General features: G+C 38.3%; 2 non-coding genes across 2 annotated transcripts; both read right to left on the bottom strand.

Moving 5' to 3' along the window:
* Positions 1 to 3,709: 3,709 nt before the first annotated feature.
* On the bottom strand, positions 3,710 to 3,817 carry LOC130977672 (small nucleolar RNA R71). The gene has a single exon (XR_009085355.1). It is a non-coding gene; the product is annotated as a small nucleolar RNA R71 (small nucleolar RNA).
* Positions 3,818 to 12,051: 8,234 nt separating this feature from the next.
* Positions 12,052 to 12,159, bottom strand: LOC130977928 (small nucleolar RNA R71). Its single transcript, XR_009085598.1, has one exon. It is a non-coding gene; the product is annotated as a small nucleolar RNA R71 (small nucleolar RNA).
* Between the last annotated feature and the right edge of the window lie 324 nt (positions 12,160 to 12,483).

The following is a 12,483-nucleotide window of genomic DNA, read 5'->3' as shown; positions in this document are numbered from 1 at the left end:
TCTTAGTATATTTTTATTAGTTTTTAGCTAAAATTCACTTTTCTGGACTTTACTATGAGTTTGTGTGTTTTTCTGTGATTTCAGGTATTTTCTGGCTGAAATTGAGGGATCTGAGCAAAAATCTGATTCAGAGACTGAAAAGGACTGCAGATGCTGTTGGATTCTGACCTCCCTGCACTCGAAGTGGATTTTCTGGAGCTACAGAAGCCCAATTGGCGCGCTCTCAACGGCGTTGGAAAGTAGACATCCTGGGCTTTCCAGCAATATATGATAGTCCATACTTTGCTCAAGATTTGATGGCCCAAACCGGCGTTCAAAGTTACCTCAAGAAATTCCAGCGTTAAACGCCGGAACTGGCACCTAATTGGGAGTTAAACGCCCAAACTGGCATAAAAGCTGGCGTTTAACTCCAAGAAGAGTCTCTACACGAAAATGCTTTATTGCTCAGCCCAAGCACACACCAAGTGGGCCCGGAAGTGGATTTTTATGTCATTTACTCATCTCTGTACACCCTAGGCTACTAGTTTTCTATATATAGGACCTTTTACTATTGTATCTTCATCTTCGGACATCTAGTTCTTAGATCATTTGAGGGCTGGCCTCACGGCCATGCCTAGACCTTGTTCTTATGTATTTTCAACGGTGGAGTTTCTACACACCATAGATTAAGGTGTGGAGCTCTGCTGTACCTCGAGTATTAATGCAATTACTATTGTTCTTCTATTCAATTCCGCTTGTTCTTTGTCCAAGATATCACTTGTTATTCAACTTGATGAAGGTGATGATTGACACTCATCATCATTCTCACCTATGAACAAGGTGACTGACAACCATTCTTGTTCTACAAGCATTCGAGGCTTGGTGAATATCTCTTGGATTTCTGATTGCATGATGCATGGTTGATCGCCTGACAACCGAGTGCTCGCCTGACAAACGAGCCAGCCATTCCGTGAGATCAGAGTCTTCGTGGTATAGGCAAGAACTGATGGCGGCATTCAAGAGAATCCGGAAGGTCTAACCTTGTCTGTGGTATTCTGAGTAGGATTCAATGATTGAATGACTGTGACGTGCTTCAAACTCCGAAAGGCGGGGCGTTAGTGACAGACGCAAAAGAATCACTGGATTCTATTCCGGCCGGACCGAGAACCGACAGATGATTAGCCTATGCTGTGACAGAGCATCAGGGACGTATTTTCACTGAGAGGATGGGAGGTAGCCATTGACAACGGTGAAACCCTACACGAGCTTGCCATGGAAAGGAGTAAGAAGGATTGGATGAAGACAGTAGGAAAGCAGAGAGACAGAAGGGAAGGCATCTTCATACGCTTGTCTGAAGCTCTTACACCAATGATATACATAAGTATCCCTATCTTTATCTTTTATGTTATTTTCGTTCATCACCATACCCATTTGAGTCTGCCTGACTGAGATTTACAAGGTGACCATAGCTTGCTTCATACCACCAATCTCCGTGGGATCGACCCTTACTCGCGTAAGGTTTATTACTTGGACGACCCAGTGCACTTGCTGGTTAGTTGTGCGAAGTTGTGTTTATGCCATGGTATTGAGCACCAAGTCTTTGGAGCCATTACTAGGGATTATCTGAGCTGTGAAAAAGTATTGATCACAATTTCGTGCACCAAGTTTTTGGCGCCGTTGCCGGGGATTGTTCTTGTGTATGGACAACTGACGGTTCATCTTGTTGCTTAGATTAGGTATTATTTTTCTTCAGAATTCTTAAGAATGAATTCTAGTGTTTCAAGGTGATGTTCTTATCATCACCAAAGCTGATTGATCATCATCAATTTAGCTCTTGAATGCAATGTCCTGCTGAAGCTTAGCCGGCCATGTCTAATTCCTTTAGACTAAAGCTTTAGACTAACATTGCATGATTCCTGGAATTCTCATTAAGAATTTTGATACCTTTATTTTCCTTTTTACTTAATTTTCAAAAAAGCACAAAAAAATTACAAAATCATAAAAACCAAAAATATTTCTTGTTTAAGTCTAGTGTCTCATCTTAAGTTTAGTGTCAATTGCATGTTTCTGTTCTTATTGCATTCATGCATGTGTCCTCATTGATCTTCAAGTTGTTCTTGATGATTTCCTTGTTTTGATCTTTGAATTCTATTGACTTGAGTGTTTTGTTATATGCATTCTCATTTTGTTAGTGTCAGTAGTATACAAACTGCTAAGTTTGGTGTCTTGCATGCATTGTTATTTGATTTTAAGTACATTTTGATTATTCCTTATTATTAAAAATCCAAAAATATTTTTAATTTGTGTCTTTTCAAGTCAATAATACAGAGAATTGAAGATTCAGAACATACAGCAGAGGAATTATACAGAAAAAGCTGAGCATTCGAAAATGCCCAGTGAAGAAGACAGACTGGCGTTTAAACGCCAGCCAGGGTGCCTGGCTGGGCGTTTAACGCCCAAAAGGGTATAGTTTTGGGCGTTAAACGCCAGAATGTGCACCATTCTGGGCGTTTAACGCCAGGATGGCAAAGGGGGAAGATTTTGTTTTCAAAATCAATTTTTTCTCAAGTTTTCAAAGTTTTTCAAAATCAAATCTTTTTCAAATCATATCTTTTCAATCAAATGTTTTCAAAATCAATTTCTTTCCTTTTTCAAAGATACTTACTAACAATTAATGATTTGATTGAACATTTTTTGCCTTTTCTGTTGAGGAAGGTTTTATGTTTGAATCATATCTTTTCTTGTTAGGCAAGTCATTAATTTTTAAAATCATATCTTTTCAAATTGTTTTCAAATCATATCTTTTAAAATTGTTTTCAAATCATATCTTTTTAATCACATCTTTTTCAAAATAAGTTTTCAATCAAATCTTTTTAATTTCTAATTTCAAAATCTTTTTCAAAAATCACTTGATTTCTTTTCCACTCTTATTTTCGAAAATCAATTAAGTGTTTTTCAAAATGTTTTCAAAATCTTTTACTTAAATTTTCGAAAATTACTTCCCTTCTTCTCACATCCTTCTATTTATTGACTAACATTATTCCTTAATGCAAAATTCGAACTCCATCTTCTTTGATAAGTTCGAATTTTCTACCTCTGTCTTCCATTTTTCTTCCTCTGACACCTCAAGGAATCTCTATACTGTGACATAGAGGATTCCATATTTTCTTGTTTTCTTCTCTTTCATATGAGCAGGAACAAAGACAAAGGCATTCTTGTTGAAGCTGACCCTGAACCTGAAAGGACCTTGAAGCGAAAGCTAAGAGAAGCTAAGGCACAACTCTCTGTAGAGGACCTAACCGAATTCTTCAAAGAAGAAGAAGACATGGCAGCCGAAAACAACAACAATGCCAACAATGCAAGGAAGGTGCTGGGTGACTTTACTGCACCTACTCCCGACTTCTATGGGAGAAGCATCTCTATCCCTGCCATTGGAGCAAACAACTTCGAGCTTAAGCCTCAATTAGTTTCTCTAATGCAACAGAATTGCAAGTTCCATGGACTTCCATTGGAAGATCCTCATCAGTTTTTAGCTGAGTTCTTGCAAATCTGTGACACAGTTAAGACTAATGGGGTTGACCCTGAGGTCTACAGACTGATGCTATTCCCTTTTGCTGTAAGAGACAGGGCTAGAATATGGTTGGACTCTCAACCTAAAGATAGCCTGGACTCTTGGGAAAAGCTAGTCAATGCCTTCTTGGCAAAATTCTTTCCACCTCAAAAATGGAGTAAGCTTAGAGTGGAAGTCCAAACCTTCAGACAGAAGGATGGTGAATCCCTCTATGAAGCTTGGGAAAGATACAAACAATTAATCAGAAAGTGTCCCTCAGACATGCTTTCTGAATGGAGCATCATAGGTATTTTCTATGATGGTCTCTCTGAACTATCCAAGATGTCTTTGGATAGCTCTGCTGGAGGATCTCTTCATTTGAAGAAGACGCCTACAGAGGCTCAAGAGCTCATTGAAATGGTTGCAAATAACCAATTCATGTACACTTCTGAAGGAAATCCTGTAAACAATGGGACTAGTCAGAAGAAAGGAGTTCTTGAGATTGACACTCTGAATGCCATTTTGGCTCAGAATAAGATATTGACTCAACAAGTCAATTTGATTTTTCAAAGTCTGTCTGGAATGCAAAATGCACCAAGCAGTACTAAGGATGCTTCATCTAAGGAAGAAGCCTATGATCCTGAGAACCCTTCAATGGAAGAGGTGAATTACCTAGGAGAACCCTATGGAAACTCCTATAATTCTTCATGGAGAAATCACCCCAATTTCTCATGGAAGAATCAAGAGAAACCTCAATAAGGTTTCAACAACAATAATGGTGGAAGAAACAGGCTTAGCAATGGCAAGCCTTTTCCATCATCTTCTCAGCAACAGACAGAGAATTCTAAGCAGAACCCCTCTGACTTAGCAACCATGGTCTCTGATCTAATCAAAACCACTCAAAGTTTCATGACTGAAACAAGATCTTCCATTAGGAATTTGGAAGCACAAGTGGGACAGCTGAGTAAGAAAATTACTGAACTCCCTCCAAGTACTCTTCCAAGCAACACAGACGAAAATCCAAAAGGAGAATGCAAGGCTCTGAATATGGCCGAATTTGGAGAGGAAGGAGAGGAAGTGGACGCCACTGAGGAAGACCTCAATGGACGTGCACTGACCTCCAATGAGTTCCCTAATGAGGAACCATGGGAATCTGAGGCTCAAAATGAGACCATAGAGATTCCATTGGACTTACTTCTGCCTTTCATGAGCTCTGATGAGTATTCTTCCTCTGAAGAGGATGAGTATGTCACTGCAGAGCAAGTTGCTAAATACCTTGGAGCAATCATGAAGATAAATGACAAGTTATTTGGAAATGAGACTTGGGAGAATGAACCTCCTTTGCTCACCAAAGAACTGGATGACTTGTCTAGGCAGAGATTACCTCAAAAGAAACAAGATCCTGGGAAGTTTTCAATACCTTGTACCATAGGCACCATGACCTTCAAGAAGGCTCTGTGTGACTTAGGGTCAAGTATAAACCTCATGCCTCTCTCTGTAATGGAGAAGCTAGGGATCTTTGAGGTACAAGCTGCAAGAATCTCACTAGAGATGGCAGACAACTCAAGAAAACAAGCTCATGGACTTGTAGAGAATGTTTTGGTAAAAGTTGAAGACCATTACATCCCTACTGATTTCATAGTCCTAGAGACTGGGAAGTGCATGGATGAATCCATCATCCTTGGCAGACCCTTCCTAGCCACAGCAAAGGCTGTGATTGATGTTGATGGAGGTGAACTGATCATTCAAGTGAATGAAGAATCCTTTGTGTTTAAGGCTCAAGGATATCCCTCTGTCACCATGGAGAGGAAGCATGAAGAGCTTCTCTCAAATCAGAGTCAAACAGAGCCCCCACAGTCAAACTCTATGTTTGGTGTTGGGAGGCCACAACCAAACTCTAAGTTTGGTGTTGAACCCCCACATTCAAACTCTAAGTTTGGTGTTGGGAGGTTCCAACATTGCTCTGAGAAAATATGAGGCTCCATGAGAGCCCTCTGTCAAGCTACTGACATTAAAGAAGCGCTTGTTGGGAGGCAACCCAATGATTATATTTTATATATTTTCTTTTGTTATTTTATGTTTTTTGTAGGTTGATGATCATAAGAAGTCACAAAATCCATTGAAAAAGCAAAAACAGAATGAAAAACAGGAAGAAAAATAGCACACCCTGGAGGAAGAACTCACTGGCGTTTAAACGCCAGTGAGGCTAGCAGTTGGGCGTTTAACGCCCAGTCTGGCACCATTCTGGGCGTTTAACACCAGAAAGGGGCACCAGACTGGCGTTAAACGCCAGAAAAGGGCAAGAACCTGGCGTTAAACGCCAGGAATGGGCATCAGCCCGGCGTTTAACGCCAGAAATGGATCAAAACGTGATTTTGAGTGCCATTTGGTGCAGGGATGACTTTTCCTTGACACCTCAGGATCTGTGGACCCCACAGGATCCCCACCAACCCACCACACTCTCTCTTCTTCTTCACCCATTCACCAATCACCTCAATACCTCTTCCCCATAAACCCTTCTTCACTCCTTCATTTTCACACCACCTAAACACCACTTCTCCCCCTCTATGGCCGAAACACAAAGCCACTCCCTTCTTCCTCATTTCTTCTTCTTCTACTCTCTTCTTTCTTCTTTTGCTCGAGGACGAGCAAACCTTTTAAGTTTGGTGTGGTAAAAGCATTGCTTTTTGTTTTTCCATAACCATTTATGGCATCCAAAGCCAGTTCAACTGAGAAGGCATGACCTCAAGCCCATCACTAAGAGAAGGATGGAGCAAACAAGAGACCCCTCTCATCAAGAGATCCTTGAGATACCTCAAGGGATGCACTTTCCTCCACAAGACTATTGGGAGCAAATCAACACCTCCCTAGGAGAATTGAGTTCCAACATGGGACAACTAAGGGTGGAGCACCAAGAACACTCCATTCTCCTCCATGAAATTAGAGAAGATCAAAGAATCATAAGAGAGGAGCAACAAAGACAAGGAAGAGACATTCATTGAGGAGCACAAGCACTCCATAAGACCTTCAAGAGGAAGAACAAGCCGCCATCACTAAGGTGGACCCGTTCTTTAATCTCCTTGTTCTTTGCTTTTCTGTTTTTCGAAAATTATGCTTTATGTTTATCCATGTTTGTGTCTTATGATCATTAGTGTCTTAGTGTCTATGCCTTAAAGCTATGAATATGAATCCATCACCTTTCTTAAATGAAAACTGTTTTTATTACAAAAGAACAATAAGTACAGGATTTCAAATTCATCTTTAAAACTAGCTTAATTAGTTTGATGTGGTGGCAACACTTTTGTTCTCTGAATGTATGCTTGAACAGTGCATATGTCTTTTGAATTTGTGGTTCATGAATGTTAAAATTGTTGGCTCTTGAAAGAATGATGAAAAAGGAGACATGTTACTGAGGATCTGAAAAATCATAAAAATGATTCTTGAAGCAAGAAAAAGCAGTGAATGTAAAAAAAAAAAAAAACGAAAAAAAAGGGAGAAAAAGAAAAAGAGAAAAAGAAAGAAATAAAGTTGTGATCCAAGGCAATAAGAGTGTGCTTAAGAACCCTGGACACCTCTAATTGGGGACTCTAGCAAAGCTGAGTCACAATCTAAAAAGGTTCACCCAATTATGTGTCTGTGGCATGTATGTATCCGGTGGTAATACTGGAAGACAGAGTGCTTTGGGCCACGGCCAAGACTCAATAAGTAGCTGTGTTCAAGAATCATCATACTTAACTAAGAGAATCAATAACACTATCTGGATTATGAGTTCCTAAAGAAGCCAATCATTCTGAATTTCAAAGGATAAAGTGAGATGCCAAAACTGTTCGGAGGCAAAAAGCTACTAGTCCCGCTCATCTAATTTGGAGCTAAGTTTCATTGATAAGTTGGAGTCTATAGTATATTCTCTTCTTTTTATCCTATTTGACTTTCAGTTGCTTGGGGACAAGCAACAATTTAAGTTTGGTGTTGTGATGAGCGGATAAATTGTACGCTTTTTGGCATTATTTTTAGTATGTTTTTGGTAGTTTTAGTTGAGTTCTTAGTATATTTTTATTAGTTTTTAGCTAAAATTCACTTTTCTGGACTTTACTATGAGTTTGTGTGTTTTTCTGTGATTTCAGGAATTTTCTGGCTGAAATTGAGGGATCTGAGCAAAAATCTGATTCAGAGACTGAAAAGGACTGCAGATGCTGTTGGATTCTGACCTCCCTGCACTCGAAGTGGATTTTCTGGAGCTACAGAAGCCCAATTGGCGCGCTCTCAACGGCGTTGGAAATTAGACATCCTGGGCTTTCCAGCAATATATGATAGTCCATACTTTGCCCAAGATTTGATGGCCCAAACCGGCGTTCAAAGTCACCTCAAGAAATTCCAGCGTTAAACGCCGGAACTGGCACCTAATTGGGAGTTAAACGCCCAAACTGGCATAAAAGCTGGCGTTTAACTCCAAGAAGAGTCTCTACACGAAAATGCTTCATTGCTCAGCCCAAGCACACACCAAGTGGGCCCGGAAGTGGATTTTTATGTCATTTACTCATCTCTGTACACCCTAGGCTACTAGTTTTCTATATATAGGACCTTTTACTATTGTATCTTCATCTTCGGACATCTAGTTCTTAGATCATTTGAGGGCTGGCCTCACGGCCATGCCTAGACCTTGTTCTTATGTATTTTCAACGGTGGAGTTTCTACACACCATAGATTAAGGTGTGGAGCTCTGCTGTACCTCGAGTATTAATGCAATTACTATTGTTCTTCTATTCAATTCCGCTTGTTCTTTGTCCAAGATATCACTTGTTATTCAACTTGATGAAGGTGATGATTGACACTCATCATCATTCTCACCTATGAACAAGGTGACTGACAACCATTCTTGTTCTACAAGCATTCGAGGCTTGGTGAATATCTCTTGGATTTCTGATTGCATGATGCATGGTTGATCGCCTGACAACCGAGTGCTCGCCTGACAAACGAGCCAGCCATTCCGTGAGATCAGAGTCTTCGTGGTATAGGCAAGAACTGATGGCGGCATTCAAGAGAATCCGGAAGGTCTAACCTTGTCTGTGGTATTCTGAGTAGGATTCAATGATTGAATGACTGTGACGTGCTTCAAACTCCGAAAGGCGGGGCGTTAGTGACAGACGCAAAAGAATCACTGGATTCTATTCCGGCCGGACCGAGAACCGACAGATGATTAGCCTATGCTGTGACAGAGCATCAGGGACGTATTTTCACTGAGAGGATGGGAGGTAGCCATTGACAACGGTGAAACCCTACACGAGCTTGCCATGGAAAGGAGTAAGAAGGATTGGATGAAGACAGTAGGAAAGCAGAGAGACAGAAGGGAAGGCATCTTCATACGCTTGTCTGAAGCTCTTACACCAATGATATACATAAGTATCCCTATCTTTATCTTTTATGTTATTTTCGTTCATCACCATACCCATTTGAGTCTGCCTGACTGAGATTTACAAGGTGACCATAGCTTGCTTCATACCACCAATCTCCGTGGGATCGACCCTTACTCGCGTAAGGTTTATTACTTGGACGACCCAGTGCACTTGCTGGTTAGTTGTGCGAAGTTGTGTTTATGCCATGGTATTGAGCACCAAGTCTTTGGAGCCATTACTAGGGATTATCTGAGCTGTGAAAAAGTATTGATCACAATTTCGTGCACCACTGTGACAAGAGCATTTGGACCATTTTCACTGAGAGGATGGGATGTAGCCATTGACAACGCTGATGCCCTACATACAGCTTACCATGGAAAGGAGTATGAAGGATTGAAAGTAAGAAAGCAGTTTGTTGCAGAGATTCAACAGGGATAAAGCATCTCCATACACTTATTTGAAATTCCCGCCAATGATTTACATAAGTATTTCTATCTTTATTTTATGCTTTATTTATTATTATTTTCGAAACCTTTATAACCTTTTGAATCCGCCTAACTAAGATTTACAAGATGACCATAGCTTGCTTCATACCAACAATCTCCGTGGGATCGACCCTTACTCACGTAAGGTATTACTTGGATGACCCAGTGCACTTGCTGGTTAGTTGTGCGGAGTTGTGACAAAGTGTGATTCACGTTTGAGAGTGCTACCAAGTTTTTGGCGCCATTGCTGATGATCACAATTTCGTGCACCAAGTTTTTGGCGTCGTTGCCGGGGATTGTTCGAGTTTGGACAACTGACGGTTCATCTTGTTGCTCAGATTAGGTAATTTTCTTTTTGTTTTATTTTCAAAAAATTTTTCGAAAATCTTTCAAAAAAGTTTTTACTTTTGTTCTCGAAAAATTATTCTAAATTTTTAAGAATGAATTCTAGTGTTTCATGAATCACGTTGAAGCTTGGCTGTCTGAAAAGCCATGTCTAACTTAATTGGATTGAGGCTTCCCCTTATCAGTATATGAAGTTGGATGAAGTATCAGCTGTTGTATGTCTGATTTATATGCTAAAGCTTGGCTGGCCGTTGGCCATGTCTAGTGTTTTGGACAGAAGCTTTCATAAAAGGCTTGGCTGACTATTAAGCCATGTCTAATTCCTGGACCGGAGCTTTAGACTAACATTGCAAAGATTCCTGGAATTCTTATTAAAAATTTTGAATTTCTTATTTTATTTTTCCTATATGTTCTCGAAAAAAATATTAAAAATACAAAAAACTTAGAAAATCATAAAAATAAAAAATATTTTGTGTTTCTTGTTTGAGTCTAATGTCAAATTTTAAGTTTGGTGTCAATTGAATGTCTTTAAAATTTATGCATTTTTTACGAAAACTCATGCATGTGTTCTTCATGATCTTCAAGTTGTTCTCGATAAGTATTCTTGTTTGATCTTTGCATTTTCTTGTTTTGTGTCTTTTCTTGTTTTTCATATGCATTTTTGCATTCATAGTGTCTAAACATGAAAAATTTCTAAGTTTGGTGTCTTGCATATTTTCTTTTCTTGAAAATTTTTCAAAAATAAGTCTTGATGTTCATCTTGACATTCAAAGTGTCTTGGTGTTCATCTTGACATTTATAGTGTTCTTGCATGCATTATGTGTTTGATTCATAATTTTCATGTTGTAAGTCATTTTTTGTGTTTTTCTCTCTCATCATTAAAAATTCAAAAATAAAATATATCTTTTCCTTATTTTGCTCATAATTTTTGAAAATTTGAGTTGACTTAGTAAAAAATTTTTAAAACTTAGCTATTTCTTATAAGTCAAGTCAAATTTTCAATTTTAAAAATCCTATCTTTTCAAAATCTTTTTCAAAACTCAAATCTTTTTCATTTTTTATTATTATTTTCGAAATTTTTAAAATTTATTTTCAAAATCTTTTCTTATCTTTATTTCATAATTTTCAAAAACTTTACTAACAATTAATGTGATTGATTCAAAAATTTGAAGTTTGTTACTTTCTTATTAAGAAAGGTTCAATCTTTAAATTCTAGAATCATATCTTTTAGTTTCTTGTTAGTCAAGTAATCAATTTTAATTTTAAAAATCAAATCTTTTTTCCAAAATATCTTTTTCAAAATTAATTTCAAAATCTTTTCTAACTTATTATATTTTTAAAATTGATTTTCAAATCTTTTCAACTAACTAATTAACTTTTTGTTTATTTCTTATCTTTTTCAAAATCACGTAACTAATTTTATCTCTTTAATTTTGGAAAATTTCCTCCCTCTTTTTCAAAATTCTTTTAATTAACTAATTATTTCAAATTTTAATTTTAATTTTATTTCTTCTCTCAATTTTTGAAAATCACTAATTGTTTTTGAAAAACAATTTTCGAATTTCTCCCTCTCTTATCTTCTTCTATTTATTTATTTAATTACTAACACTCTTCTCTTCATCTTAAAGTTCGAACCCTCTCTTCCTCTCCGAGTTTGAATTTTCATCTTTTCCTTCTTCTACTCTTTTCTTCTTCTACTAACATAAAATAATCTCCCTACTGTGGTAAAGAGGATCCCTATTGTTATTTTCTGTTCCCTTCTTTTTCATATGAGCAGGAGCAAGGACAATAATATTATTGTTGAAGTAGATCCTGAACCTAAAAGGACTCTGAAGAGGAAACTAAGAGAAGCTAAATTACAACAATCCAGAGACAACCTTACAGAAATTTTCGAAAAGGAAGAGGAGATGATAGTCGAAAATAATAATGCAAGGAGGATGCTTGGTGATTATACTACACCTACTTCCAAGTTTGATGGAAGAAGCATCTTAATCTCTGCCATTGGAGCAAACAATTTGAGCTGAAGCCTCAACTAGTTGCTCTAATGTAAACAAACTGCAAGTTTCATGGACTTCCATCAGAAGATCCCTATCAATTTTTAACTAAGTTCTTACAGATCTGTGAGACTGTTAAGACTAATGGAGTAGATCCTGAAGTCTACAGGCTCATGCTTTTCCCTTTTGCTGTAAGAGATAGAGCTAGAACATGGTTGGACTCACAACCTAAAGATAACCTGGACTCTTGGGATAAGCTGGTCACAGCCTTCTTGGCTAAGTTCTTTCCTCCTCAAAAGCTGAGCAAGCTTAGAGTGGATGTTCAGACCTTCAAACAAAAAAATGGTGAATCCCTCTATGAAGCTTGGGAAAGATACAAGCAGATGACCAAAAGGTGTCCTTCTGACATGCTTTCAGAGTGGACCATTTTGGATATATTCTATTATGGTCTATCTGAGTTCTCTAAGATGTTACTGAACCATTCTGCAGGTGGATCCATTCACCTAAAGAAAACGCCTGCAGAAGCTCAAGAACTCATTGACATGGTTGCAAATAACCAATTCATGTACACTTCTGAGAGGAATTCTGTGAGTAATGGGACGCCTCAGAGGAAGGGAGTTCTTGAAATTGATGTTCTGAATGCCATATTGGCTCAGAACAAAATGTTGACTCAGCAAGTCAACATGATTTCTCAAAGTTTGAATGGATGGCAAAATGCATCCAACAGTACTAAAGAG

This window comes from Arachis stenosperma, chromosome 4 (genome assembly GCF_014773155.1).
Source record: "Arachis stenosperma cultivar V10309 chromosome 4, arast.V10309.gnm1.PFL2, whole genome shotgun sequence".
Classification (NCBI taxonomy): domain Eukaryota; kingdom Viridiplantae; phylum Streptophyta; class Magnoliopsida; order Fabales; family Fabaceae; genus Arachis; species Arachis stenosperma.
This window is presented reverse-complemented; position numbering and strand designations above follow the sequence as displayed.